This window comes from Schistocerca nitens, unplaced genomic scaffold (assembly GCF_023898315.1).
Source record: "Schistocerca nitens isolate TAMUIC-IGC-003100 unplaced genomic scaffold, iqSchNite1.1 HiC_scaffold_363, whole genome shotgun sequence".
In the NCBI taxonomy this organism is placed as follows: domain Eukaryota; kingdom Metazoa; phylum Arthropoda; class Insecta; order Orthoptera; family Acrididae; genus Schistocerca; species Schistocerca nitens.
In genome coordinates this window covers 1,142,971-1,158,038 of record NW_026045897.1, presented here as the reverse complement: position 1 = coordinate 1,158,038, position 15,068 = coordinate 1,142,971, and the positions used below count along the sequence as shown (strand labels likewise).

The 15,068-nt window shown below is 43.4% G+C and overlaps 1 long non-coding RNA gene across 1 annotated transcript; it reads left to right on the top strand.

The window, feature by feature from the left end:
- The first annotated feature begins 584 nt into the window (after positions 1-584).
- Positions 585-5,526, top strand: LOC126228330 (uncharacterized). The gene is made up of 3 exons (XR_007544128.1): positions 585-733; positions 883-1,034; positions 5,415-5,526. It is a non-coding gene; the product is annotated as an uncharacterized LOC126228330 (long non-coding RNA).
- Positions 5,527-15,068: the final 9,542 nt, after the last annotated feature.

The following is a 15,068-nucleotide window of genomic DNA, read 5'->3' as shown; positions in this document are numbered from 1 at the left end:
ATTTTACTCCAATTCAGCCATTCTGGAACTAAAATATAATCATCAATTTTAATATTGTTTCTCCACATCCACTTGTCCCAATCATTGCACATTGAATAGAATTAGATAGAAGTTTACCATGTTTATTTTTAGATTATTTTCTGGAATTCTTATTTTTGGCTCCCAATCAGTTTTGATCATTTATTAACAATTTTTTTCGAGTTTAAATGAGTAGATTATTTCAACTGAATGGTAAGTCATCTGTTCTGAGAAAACGATTGACTATGCTGATACGAGACAGTTATACTAATGTTTAACTAGTTGGTTTTTATTCAACTTTACTGTAATGGAGAGACAATAGAAGTTCCTGTAGGACACTAGGGTAGCATTCATTTCATGCTAAGTGAGGAGAGCCCTATGTCATCATGACGTAGGCACACGTCATCGCGTGTTCCACGAGTTGTCCTATCGACTGTTGTGTGTATGCTGTATACATCGACTGTTGTGTGCATCTTCGATCTGCATTGCTATTTGTTCATGTGGTTTCATTGTCCGCTTGTCCGGTGTTGCTCGTGTGAACGTTGTTCTGAACATGGGCTCTAACGGAGATGTGAAAGCTTTCGAACAGATCCTTCAAGATAATCTGAAAGATTTCGCTGTCGGTAGCGACGGCAAATACTGTGGCTACTGTGATTCGGAGAATGAGATCAAAAGACTATTGAATAGTCTTAAGTGCATAGGGTATTCATACTCGGTAAGGAGCAGCCACCATCGCCAAAAAATTGCAGGAAGATGCCACCAGTAAGTAAATTAGTGTCTCAACGTATTTCATATTTTGTAACTGAAATAAGTGTTGTCGCATTTTCTGCTAACTTTCTTAGAAAACTTTTGTTTCTATTCCAGGTAACCCACGAATCTTCTTCCAGCATTTTCAGGGTAACGTTGAAATCCCATTTATGGGATATCCGTTTTCGGTGGAATATTCCAGCTACCAACAATGCACCCTGGGCCCCAAATATTACAGTAAAAAGGAGACTGTTGTTACAAGTCACCTGGTAAGTTATATGAAATTGTCTTCATTTTTATTTGTATACGTGTTTATCCAATGTAGGGATGCTTTGAAGTACACACACACACGTACACGTGTGTACATCTGGGCTAATGCCCTTAAGCTACATTACTTGGCTACAATTCATTTACTATAAGTACTAATGAATTAGGGGACATGGACATCATGGTTGGTATTTTTTGCTATTATTTTGAAATAGGACAACCCCAAAAATTGATATTGAAACCAGAATTTAATCAACTAACTAGTTTAATGTGACCCCTATGTGACTAAATTTAGAAACTGTGGAATGAAAAGGATTTTCATCTTATGTACTGAATTACATGCAATTTTTATTTTAGGTACACTGCACTTCCATAGTATCCAAAATAAAGGTCAAAATACATGTATTCTTTTAATTATAAACTTCTTGCAATATTTTGTTTTGTTTAACTTTAAAAAGTATTTTTAGAAGTCAGTTTTCCCCTCTTTAAAAAAATGACATTCTCCAGGATAAAATATTTAATACACTGTTGATTAATATGACTCACTCTGTACCCAAGTACTATATTATTGTTCATGCAAAATTTAGCTTTTGTAATTGTAATAGTGGATGAGATGATAGATGCTTAATTAAGCAGAAACATTGTTTGTGTGAAATTGAAACTGCAGATTTATCATTTTCTTCTTTATGATAACACGTCAAAACATTCCAGCTCCATAATTTTGTTGATTCTGAGTTCCTTTTCATCTCATATAGCATTCTTAATTTTCTTTTTTGTTGTGGACTCCTTTATCAGGCTTTCAGCAGCTTTTTCTGCTTCAGCAACACATTGCCTGTCTACTCGTAGCAGCCCACTTTTCATGTTGTCCCTATTTCTGATGCCTAGTCTGCTTGTTGTTAATCTGCTCATTGCTAAATCGTTCCAACATATTTCAGTGTCCTTCAGACCTATGTGAAGATCTGATATGCCAACAAAAATAGTCTTTAGCAAGCATTCCCAAATGAAACAATTGAAGCTTTCATTTGCATTCTGTGTTTTGCCATGTAAATATTTTTCCAGGAGTTTAAAATTTGAAAGATCTCCATATGTTGGCTTTAGTTCTGCCATAGTACTTTCTGGCATAATGTGCATGTGTATGTTTTTGTCCATGTGCTTCACAGTTAGTGTACTAACACCATGAAGTGTTTCCTTTTGGGCAGAGGTATTGCTGTGGATCTTCAGTGAAACAGAGTTGCTCAAATTTCTTTTCTCACCTCACCTCACCGACATTTTTGCTGTTTCTCATGAACGTCCTCATTCCGTATTTCTGATTTAATGAGTCTGCCTTGTCCACCAATCCCTCCACTATCAGAGTGTTCTTTTCCTGTCAAGTTCTTGCAGAGTTCCTGAAGTCTTGCTCCCATTCTCTTCTGCATATGTCCTATAAATTCAAGTTTTTTGGTTTCACCATATGGTTTAGCAACCTCAACACTTAAAACCTTCAGAGTCACCATCACAAAGGTAGTGAGTGTATTGCACATCTTCTCTAGCAACTGATCTAATACAAACAGCTTCTGGATTAGAAAAGCATTTGAACACGAAAAATATGAATTACTACACATAAGATAGGTCCATCTTTTTTGAAAGTGTACAATTATTGTATTGCTTTAATACCCAAATATGTATCACCATAGTTGTGGTGTCCTCAGCAGTTTCTTTTATTTATTTTGTGTGTATCTCCTGTGACTGTCAAACCAAATCAGCCATGGGTCTAAAGACAAGTGTATTAATTTAGACATGTGTATCATTTTGGTTCATCTGCCTCGAGAAGACTGGGTGTTTGTGTTGTCCTCCTCATTTCATCTTGAAAGTGGTGTGATTGGGCTGAGCAAAGGTTCGTAATTTGTGTGGGCACTGATAACCATGCATTTGAGTGCCCTACAAACCAATCATCACCACCACCAGCATTTTGGCTGTGGGATGCAGGACACACAGAAAGTAGATAAAAAGAAATAAACCATTGAAGGTGCCACAACTGTTGTGATAAATGTTTGGATATTAAAACAATAATTGTGTATGCTAAAAGGTGGGCCCATGTTTAATTCATAATTATTTTTCTGCAAGCACAGGAAACGAACTCAAAATTCCAATAGTTTATGAGAAATGCTTCTTCAAAATTCACAATTGTGCTAAAGTTCCTTGCAGAGTATTACTGGAAGGCTTCAATTTCTGATGTACTTAAAGTTGCTCTTATTGAACTGGGTTGATTCATAATAATTACATGCGATTATCTTTGTTGGCATTTAAGAAAGAAGCCCATAATGAACAGAGGCAGTGTCTTGTATCATCAAGACTATTGGTGTTGAGAGGTGTCATACTAACTTGCTTAGTAGTAGACAGTGGTAGTGTGCAGAGAGAGTGATGTTAGAAGTTTTATCAGGTTCCATCTTTTAAAATATGGATATTATTTTTCAGGGGGTGAATGAAGAAGCCTAAAGTGTCTGTTCTCTGCAGTCTGGCGATTTAGCCACCAGAGAGCTTATGAGTTCCTTCCGTAAATAGGGTCCTACCTGGGTGATGAGTGGGAAGGGGTTCTTGTACTTTCGATTCTGTCTCATTTACTTCTTCAGTTCAGACTCTTTCACTTCACCCCACATTGTGCAGGCAGAAACTGGCTGAAATATCCCAGTTCCTATTCCACATCTCCGTATAATGCAAACTTTCTGATTTTTTGTTACATTACACCATACTAATTCATTTTGTTGGCCTCCATGTAGGATGGAACTCTTGCAATCATGTGTGTGTGTGTGTGTGTGTGTGTGTGTGTGTGTGTGTGTGTGTGTGTGTGAGAGAGAGAGAGAGAGAGAGAGAGAGAGAGAGTCACTAAAACAAATATGATGCTTATGGTTGCATGAATATATATGGCTACAGCACAACTACACATCTGTTGCTCATGTGCCTAATAATGGCTGATAATAGGCTGTAACATATTTCTTTACTGGGTTTTCAATAAAAGATTCCTCCAATGTGTACTTTCTGGTACATGAAAAGTACAGTCACTTACAGAAAACATTTTCAGCATATGTTGGCTTAAAACAGTAGTTTGTTAGGATAGTTTGACACTGTTCTATTGAACAGAACTAAATGTTATCCTTAACCACAAGTTAGATCAATAATATTTAGTAGCTCTTTAACAGAGTTTAGAACTCTCCTGATGACAATAATATTTTTGGTCTACTTGTGGAAGCTTATTACAGCCTTTTCCTGTGTGCAGGAAACAAATTTGGCATTTACCTTAGATTTTTAAGATTTTGGTGTTGGTCGGATTTAATTTCATCTTTTTGTACGAAAGATGTTCTGTAGGAATTATTTGATTCTGCAGTAATTACAAAGATTTCACATTACATTTTGAAACTACAGTGGATCACAGGCATTACACATCTTAACAAGTCATGTTATACCTTCATCAGTGTAGTCCATATGAGGTGCCAAATGTTTTTATGGTAAATTTTCACTAAATTTTAAGCAAAAGGCACTGCACTTCCCAAAACTTGATAGGTGTAGCAAAAACCCTACTAATTATTTTGCTTAAATTGTCGAAAAGTTTTGTGAAGTACAATGCAAAACACATGATACAGTGATTATGACAGTGATTATATGAAATGAAGTGTTATGAAGCATAGATCGTGAAAGTGGGACCTTAATGCTTACAGGTTATTGCACTTTGAAAGTAAACTGCAGATTTTGACTGATTGAGGTACTGTCATTTTAAACCTTGATCAGTGTACGAAAGATATACTTGCATGGAACTCTCAGCACTTTTGAACATAGCACTACTCTTTTTTGTATCCCTACTTCATAACTTATATATTGGTTGTACCATCTGTACAGTACTCCAGAAAACGATGCCATGAGTAATTATGAAGTGGTTATGTACATGCCATAACATTTAAAGCATAGCCTCTACTCTAAAGATTCCTGTCTTGTCATGTTATTATTTTTATCTGACATCCTGTAGTACTATTGGGTGTGATGTCACTGTTTGAATATTTCGGTGTTCTTTTCTTTTTTTGTTACAGTTTATGTTATGTGTTTCATATTTTCTACAATTTTGTAATTTTAATATTAGCACTTTACTGCATTTGGGGGGGGGGAGATTATATATGGTGTGTACATTGGTACAGTGAGTTTAAAAGTGTTAGGCAACAGTACTTAAGTCTGAGATTTAAATATTGATTGTGATTTAGAGTCCTTTGTTCATATAGTTTTATGTACCTTTTAATCCAGGGTTCACTGTTAGGTTTCTTGTAAAATTCAAATTATTTTGGCCTAGAGAAAACCCTGTATGTGACTCTTCTGGATGTAGCATTTGAAGTTATATTTAATATTCTTTATACTTTCAGGCTGACCATGTTAACCCAGCAAAAAAGAGATTGTTGATTATGGATACGAAAAAGAGCGATTACCCTGCCACTTTTTCAATTAAATGTGTTAAAGTGTATCCAGGCTATTCTGTTCAATCAGTAGATGATCGTGAAATTAAAAAGAAAGTAAGTATGTGGTTTCTATTCTGTAATTTGATGTTTTTTATGTCATTTGTTCTAGAAATAGTTTATTGCTCCACAAACTCTTTGTACTTAATGCTTTGTCTCTTGTTAATTATAATTATTTTTGTGTTAAAGGTTGTCCATAGTTTAAAACAGGATTTTGGAGGCAGCCAATAAACCCGAAAGTGTTCTTCGCTTTTATGTGAGGGCGTCACCACCAGACCACCATACTCACAGCACAGAAAGCATAAAAGCAAGTGGAGACATACATCCCTTGCTAGCTGCGGAAATAGAAAAAGCTGTTGAAGATGGAACTACATCTGTGAGAATAATAATGGTACACCTTGAAAGATTTGTGAACATAACCTTCACTGAACCACACAAGCCAGATAATATGAACACCACATTTTACCCCACACATCTCACAATATATAGTCATGTGTACAGGGCCCTTAAGAAATTGAAGAAAAGTGTGCTTAACCAAGATGCTTTGCAAATGCGGATTAATGAGTGGCAGAAAGAATATAGAGGTGACAATATTTTTTTCAGGCCTTTTTCAGATGTTGATGGAGAAATACAGCCATTGTTGTTTTGTTATGAGAGTGCATGGCAGAAGGATATGTTAAAAAGTATGGAGTTGTATGTTTGCTTGATGCCACCTACAAAACAACAAAATATGACATTCCCTTATTTTTTGTTACAGTAAAGGCAAACAGATGCTGTTTAGTGGTAGGTTTTTTCTTTATTCAGGTAGAAGATACAAGGTCAATTGCTGAAGCGCTACTTGTTTTCAAGAGGTGGAATACAGACTTCAACCCAACCTACTGGGTTACTGATTTCTCAGAGTCCGAGATAGCAGCAATTAAAGAAATATTTCCATTTTCAAAAGTGTACTTGTGTTCATTTCACAGGGAACAGGCTTGGGGGCGATGGGTTAAAAAGGGAGGGAATCTAACTGTAGGAACTGATAAGGAGTTTGTTCTGGAGCTGTGGCGCTATGTTACAGCGTCTCCATCTGAGGAACAGTTCAAATTCAAAGTTGAAATGTTAGAGACTCATGAGGTTTTTCGTAGGAACTCCAAGGCACTTATCTATTTTAAAAATCAATGGCTCTCAGTTGCTGAAAAGTGGGTGAGAGCTTTCGAGAATATTGGCATATTTGCCAATATTAGAACCACAAACGGTGCTGAAATAATGAACAAGAAGGTCAAAAAGTCTTTTCTGAACTATGACACAGACAAAACATTAACAGGAGTTGTTAAGGTATTAGTAAATAGAATGAGATTTTCACTCTGCAGCGGAGTGTGCGCTGATATGAAACTTCCTGGCAGATTAAAACTGTGTGCCCGACCGAGACTCGAACTCGGGACCTATGCCTTTCGCGGGCTAGTGCTCTACCATTTTTTTTTGGATTAGCAGTCCAACGCCTTAACCACTCGTCCACCTTTTTTGTTTTCTTTTGTTTTTTTTTTAATTTTTTTGTTCCAGACAAGCGCTTTTTTAAATTTTTTAGCGCTCTACCAACTTTTTTTTTAATAAAGAAAGAAAATTACCTCTTCCACTTCAGGCGTTGGCCCCTATCACCCATACTACCCCCAAAAACCTATCTAGCCTATAAACAAAAACAAAGCTAGTGCCACCGCCACTTTCATCCTAAAGCTAACTAGGACGGCCGTTCGCCGCCACTTCAGGTTTCGCCAACGAACAAAAATTGAATATGCCTCTGAACTTTGTATAAAAAAATAAAATAAAAGGAGAAAGGAAAGGGTATAATACTTTATTAAATTTTATTTGTTGTTCATTTTGTTCTTTTTTTGTTCTTGTGTATTTATTTGGATTCGAACGCAGGTCTCCTGCCCACGTCTTAATATATATATATATATATATATATATATATATATATATATATATATATATATATATATATATATATCAATGTGCGAACAGTCACAGTTAACTAAGCCTGGAAAACTAAAACAGAATGAAGACGCCATCGAAGATATGAAACATAAATAGCATGAAAAGAAAGCTACCACGTCGTAGTGAGGCTTCCCAGCGACTGCGCCCACTGATAAGATTGTTCAATATATGGTCGTTTGCAATTCGTTCTGACCTCATCTGCCACTGCCTGGAACATTCCAGCTACACGGCGGCCTGTGAAAGGCACTCCATAGGTAGTTTGCGAAGCACTGTCGATATCTGGTATGCCCGGAAATAGCATGATGTCTTTCTTGCAAATAGAGCCAGAAGTCAAGGAAATCCTTGTGTCCGTCACGACAGAGGTAATGGACTGCATGTCCACGTATCCAGGTGACAGAGTTGGTTCGAGTCTTGGGGTAAAATGTCTCATCCGGAAACAATAACGTGCGTGCAGATATATGCTCCGGCCTAACTCGCAAGAGATAAGCCAGCATCTGCCGCACTAGGTGCCAAACCGGTTCCGCCTCGCCACAGCTGAGGCGGTGCTCGTCAGAATCTACTGTATTACAACCCACACAATTGGGAGATTCTGCCATGTGAATATTGTAGAGACGTTCTTGCGTCACGAGCTTCCCATTAACGACGACGTACCATTGAGAAACAACATCGGAATCAAGCATGGCATCGTGTACAGTCTTCCACACCACGCGCCACCGTACGTCAGGATATTTTAGTTCGACCACATTTAGGGGGCGGCGTTGCAGCATGTCATGATATAGGCGTCGAGTTGTGGCCATTTGTGGTGTCGTGAGCGCGACACTGCAATAACTTTGTTCTAAATAGAAACGTCCTATATAAAAGAGGGGCGCTGGGATGTCCTGTAGTGGCACCGGCGCTCTTAGTGAAGCAGGGCGTAGCGCCGTCAGAAGCAGACTCGTGAGGCTCGTAGGACAACGGCGCAGCAGACATAAATGTGAGCTAACACAGAGGGCAATGGCCCTATCATGGACGTTAACTAGGCCGAGACCACCTTTTTCCTTGGGTAGGGTAAGAGATACGTATCTGATCTTCAGTAACATACCAGCGGTGACGAAGTATCCCAGCGCTGCCATAATGCTACGAGCCAAGGGCTTCGGAATGGGTAGCGTTTGGGCGACATGCGGTATGCGGGACGCAAGGTATACATTGGCATAATACGCCCGCTGAACGATGTTGAGGGATCGCAAGCGCTGATTTGCAATTCCGGCCCGAATTTGGTTAAGAAGTCGTCGATAATTGAGCGTCGTCGCGCGTCGCATGTCGTTCATGAAATCTAAGCCCAAGCAGCGTACAGTATCACTGAAGCGTAAGGGGGCAATGTGTTCCTGCGGTAGCCCAATCCCGATGCTCAAGGCGACGGACTTGTCAACGTTGATTTGGCTACCAGAAGCCGTACCGTAGGTTGCAATCCAGTCCAAAGCCGCGGCCATATCGTCAGCTCCTCGTATGACGATCATCAAATCATCCGCATATGCGGTGCAGCGATAGATGGAGCCGCCGAACTGTATCCCAGTGAGCCTGTCTCGGAGACCACACAACAAGGGTTCTAAGGCCAATGCAAATAACAATGTTGATAATGGACATCCCTGTCGTACTGATCGGCGGATCGGCATGGGTGCCGTCAGTCTTCCATTGACAAGAACTCGAGAAGTTGCACCATGTAGTAGGCGTGTCAACACTGTGATAAAGGGGTCGGGGTATTCCATGCGCCGTAGAACGGCCGTGAGGAAAGTGTGGCCCACACGGTCAAAAGCCTGGCTAAAGTCGATAGACGCGAGGGCTGCCGGCAAACGTCTCACCCGTGCAAGGGAGATGAGATCTCTGTAACGACATAACGCAGTTCTGATGTTGTTGGGTCCCCCCAAGGACGTCTGATCGCCGGACAAGACGTGCAATAGTGTGCCGCGAATACGTTCCGATAGCAGCCTCGAAATGATCTTGAAGTCGCTGTTCAATAACGTTAAGGGACGAAAGTCACGGACATGATTCCGTCCCTTCGGCTTATGGATGGAGACAATCATACCTTCTAAGAATGGTGCAGGCAATGTTATACCCGGGGACATCAATTCCTGGCAAATTTCAATCAAACACGGTAGCAACAGATGTCTAAAGGCTCGATAGAACTCTAATGGTAACCCATCGATTCCTGGTGATTTATGGGGAGCACCTTTACCAATGGCGTCGAGCACTTCCTCTTCTGTCACTTCTCCCAGTAAAGTCTGTACCATGTATGGTGGAACTGTACCGTGGACATGTGCTGAAACGGTGTCTACCGTCGCCATATCAGGGAGCACTGCTGAATAAAGTTGAGCGTAATGCCCATAGAAGGCTTCTGCTATATCTGCTTGTTCTACCACATGTCGACCGTCGTCGGTTATCATGTCGGTTACCAGTGCCCTACGGGGCCTCCTGCGTTCTATGAGCACGTGGTGCATAGATGGCCTTTCTGATTGTATCATGTCTGGAGCACGCGACCGTATAACAGCGCCTTGTAAATGATGGCGTGCTAGGGAGACGAGCTGCGCTTTCGCGCGATTGACTGTGATCTGCCTGTCAGGTGAGGGTTCCATAGCAAGACATTCCCGTAAGACGGTGTAATAAAAGTTTTCCGTGCTTCTCCACCATGCCGCTGCTTCCCGGCCGTAAGCCATGAAGGTGCGTCTAAGAGCAGGCTTCGCACATTCAATCCACCAACTGAGGGTCGATCGGTAACGACCACGACGCCGTAAGGACGCGTTCCACGACTCTTCGACAGCACCTTTACATGCTGGCTCGTCCAGATGGGCGACGTTCAGTTTCCAGGGGGGCCTACTGCGCCACACACGTGCAGGTTGGAGGGCAATGGTGCAAATATAGGCTGTGTGGTCGGTGAATGCAGTGGGCCAGAGCTCTGCTCCTCTCGTCGCCGTCGAAAGGGTGCTTGTGACGTAAATCCTGTCCAACCGACTTGATGAATGGCTTGTATAATGGGTGTAACCAGGAGCTGGGCCATGGATGTGGCGCCACGTGTCAATCAGGTGGAGGTCACGCACTAGCATTTCCAATTCCGCACATGGGACGTGATGTGGCTGCTGATCAGATGGAGATAATGTACAGTTAAAATCTCCTCCGATCACCATATCGACTAGGTGGCCCATAAATAGACGCGTAATATCTTCCGAAAAAAAGCGGGCCCGATCTCTCCGTCTCCCTGATCCTGAAGGGGCATATACATTGATGAGTCGTACACCGGTGACAGTTACTGCCATGGCTCTTGCACTCGGTAAGTACAGTACGTCCGTAGCCACCAAACCGTCCCGTAGCAGAACAGCCACACCACAATCGGTAGAAGAGGCGTGGGAGATGTGGGCGGTATATCCGTAGAAGTCAGGGAAACTAGCGACACATACTTCCTGTAAGAGGGCCACGTCGATGTCCGCCCCATCAAGCATGCGTTGGAGCATTGTCAGTTTGTGTGGTGCCCTTATCGCGTTGATATTGATTGTGGCAAGGCGAAAGGTGTGCTGCCTAGCCTCTTCACCTAGGGTAGACGCCATGGCAATAAAAGCTAACCGCAAGAGGTGCCGGACCCACCAAACCCGTTACAAATTATGAGTCTTTCACGCTAGGAGTGGCATCCCCAATGCCGCCCCCTCCCCTGTCACCCGTGCCCCCTTCAGGAAGTTCCTCAACACACAGTGGGTCCAACACGATGCTGTGGGAGCTGATCGGCACCTAAATCTCTCTCACGTACGTCGTCTTTGGGAGAGGTAGACGGAGCGCCATCCATCGACGCGACCTGCCGCGTTTGTGGTGCAAGAAGTAACTGGGCACTCGTAGTATGGGCAAGTGAACCGTCTACACCACTTAGATCCTCAGCAGGCGCAGCATCCATGCTGTCTGATGAGATATCACCTTCTTGACCGGCCGTGTGTAGGAGGCAATCGTCAGAAGGGGTCCGCCGACGTCGCTTGCGTCGTCGGGGCGAACGTTGCTTTCGAACGTGGACATCCGTATCCGAATGTGGGAGGCAATCCAGCGTCGTATCACCTTCCGCTAGGAAAGCCGCGGTCGGGACAATGTTCGCGTCCACGTCCATCGCGTTCTGAATGTTATGTTGCGTCTGGAGTCCGTGGGACTGTTGCTGCTGTTGTTGCTGTGGAGGGGCCGACAGATGGGTTGGCACCGAGGATCCTTCCTCTTCCTCCCTTGGTACTTCTGGCGTCGATGGATGTGTCTGATCGCCCGTTTCGTCCTCAACTATGGTGCGCATCGTCGTCTGAGCGTACGTGAGGGGCAGGAATGTCGTCCCCGTCGGGGAAATGGAGTCTCCCACTGGTATCTGCGTAATTCTACGTTGTAAGCAGCTCGATCGAACATGGCCTTCCTGCCCACATCCGGAACAGGTACGCGGTTGACCGTCGTACATGATGATTGCACGACAGCCACCGATGTTCAAATAGGACGGCACATGTTTCTTGAGCTCAAGTTTAATTTGGTGCACACCGTTGTAGACCTTATACGTTGAGAAAGTTTGCCACTTTTCTGCAACGTGGCTGATAGCATTGCCATATGGTCGGAAGGCGTCCTTGACAACTTCCTCTGGGACCTCGAAAGGGAGCTCAAAAACTCTTACAGTCCTTAGGCCCATGCCTGCATGATCCACCGTCACTGCACCGATATGCCCGTCAGAATGTTTGAATCGGAGAGAGTTCGACTATTTAGAAACCACTGTCGCGCAGACCTCTGCACTGGTCATTTTAACATAAACCACGCTCGCCGTTATAGAAAAATGTATTCGACGACAGTCGCCGGATCTAAACGTAGATCGTCGCGAATGAACTGTTTTATTTCATAGGTTCGAGGACGCGCGTGATCTGGTTGGAAAGTAACTTTGATCGTATCGTGGCGCCATGTGGGTGCCATAATCGCACTGAACTTGGAACAAATACAACTCGCGCCGCGAGAAGGTAAACACAAGCAAGCGCTCACGGTCGCGCACGGTGGGGCGCAGCGGACGTCCTCGCCCCACCGCAGCCGAAAGCAGACTGTCTGAGCTACCGAAGCACGACTCACGGCCGGTACTCACAACTTTACTTCTGCCAGTACCTCGTCTCCTACCTTCCAAACTTTACAGAAGCTCTCCTGCGAAACTTGCAGAACTAGCACTCCTGAAAGAAGGGATATCGCGGAGACATGGCTTAGCCACAGCCTGGGGGATGTTTCCAGGATGAGATTTTCACTCTGCAGCGTAGTGTGCGCTGATATGAAACTTCCTGGCAGATTAAAACTGTGTGCCCGACCGAGACTCGAACTCGGGACCTTTGCCTTTCGCGGGCAAGTGCTCTACCAACTGAGCTACCGAAGCACGACTCACGCCCGGTACTCACAGCTTTACTTCTGCCAGTATCTCGTCTCCTACTTTCCAAACTTTACAGAAGCTCTCCTGCGAACCTTGCAGAACTAGCACTCCTGAAAGAAAGGATATTGCGGAGACATGGCTTAGCCACAGCCTGGGGGATGTTTCCAGAATGAGATTTTCACTCTGCAGCGGAGTGTGCGCTGATATGAAACTTCCTGGCAGATTAAAACTGTGTGCCCGACCGAGACTCGAACTCGGGACCTTTGCCTTTCGCGGGCAAGTGCTCTACCAACTGAGCTACCGAAGCACGACTCACGCCCGGTACTCACAGCTTTACTTCTGCCAGTACCTCGTCTCCTACCTTTGAAACTTTACAGAAGCTCTCCTGCGAACCTTGCAGAACTAGCACTCCTGAAAGAAAGGATATTGCGGAGACATGGATTAGCCACAGCCTGGTTGATGTTTCCAGAATGAGATTTTCACTCTGCAGTGGAGTGTGCGCTGATATGAAACTTCCTGGCAGATTATAACTGTGTGCCCGACTGAGACGTGAGTCGCGATTCGGTAACTCAGTTGGTAGAGCACTTGCCCGCGAAAGGCAAAGGTCCCGCGTTCGAGTCTCGGTCGGGCACACAGTTTTAATCTGCCAGGAAGTTTCATATCAGCGCACACTCCGCTGCTGAGTGAAATTCTCATTCTGGAAACATCCCCCAGGCTGTGGCTAACCCATGTCTCCGCAATGTCCTTTCTTTCAGGAGTGATAGTTCTGCAAGGTTCGCAGGAGAGCTTCTGTAAAGTTTGGAAGGTAGGAGACGAGGTACTGGCAGAAGTAAAGCTGTGAGTACCGGGCGTGATTCGTGCTTCGGTAGCTCAGTTGGTAGAGCACTTGCCCGCGAAAGGCAAAGGTCCCGAGTTCGAGTCTCGGTCGGGCACACAGTTTTAATCTGCCAGGAAGTTCCATATCAGCGCACACTCCGCTGCAGAGTGAAAATCTCATTCTGGAAACATCCCCCAGGTTGTGGCTAAGCCATGTCTTCGCAATATCCTTTCTTTCAGGAGTGCTAGTTCTGCAAAGTTCGCAGGAGAGCTTCTGTAAAGTTTGGAAGGTAGGAGACGAGGTACTGGCAGAAGTAAAGCTGTGAGTACCGGGCGTGAGTCGTGCTTCGGTAGCTCAGTTGGTAGAGCACTTGCCCGCGAAAGGCAAAGGTCCCGAGTTCGAGTCTCGGTCGGGCACACAGTTTTAATCTGCCAGGAAGTTTCATATCAGCGCACACTCCGCTGCAGAGTGAAAATCCCATTCTGGAAACATCCCCCAGGCTGTGGCTAAGCCATGTCTCCGCAATATCCTTTCTTTCAGGAGTGCTAGTTCTGCAAGGTTCGCAGGAGAGCTTCTGTAAAGTTTGGAAAGTAGGAGACGAGGTACTGGCAGAAGTAAAGCTGTGAGTACCGGGCGTGATTCTTGCTTCGGTAGCTCAGTTGGTAGAGCACTTGCCCGCGAAAGGCAAAGGTCCCGAGTTCGAGTCTCGGTCGGGCACACAGTTTTAATCTGCCAGTAATTTTCATATTAGTAAATAGTTTCATTCCTGGCCTCATAAAAAAGTATTGCCAAATGTATTCTGTTATTAGAAGGAACAACGAAGTTGTACCTGCATTTTTGCATGGAAAGACTCAGGAATTTATAATACACGTGTGGAAACGATATTCTTCTGCAGAAGAAAGCTTCAGTAAGGAGTCAGTGTCAGTAATAAGTGAGGGTGTTTTTTCCGTGAAAAGCGACACTTCAAAAGATCTTAGGTATACTGTAAACTTTGCGGAACCAAGTTGTACATGTGAAGATTACCAAAAGCACAAATAAATGTGTAAACATTTTTGTGCCATCTTTATTTTCTATCCTCATTGGGGTTTTGACAAAGTAAATGAAAAGTACAGAAATAGCCCGTTAATTTGTTTGGATAGGACATATGTGTATGGTGCAAGTGGCAGCTGTATTTCACAGACTGATTCTGCACTACGTGAATTAGAGGAGTCCAGCAGTGATGATGCTATGAACGAAGAGCATAACATTCCTGAGCCATCAGCTTCTTCTTCATCTCTGTTTCGAGTGGCAAGAGAGAGATGTCAGAATATTATAAATCTCACATACAGTTGTGACAATTGCACGATAAAAAAGTGTTAGAGGCACTTAAAAATGTGGAACATATTTTAAGGTT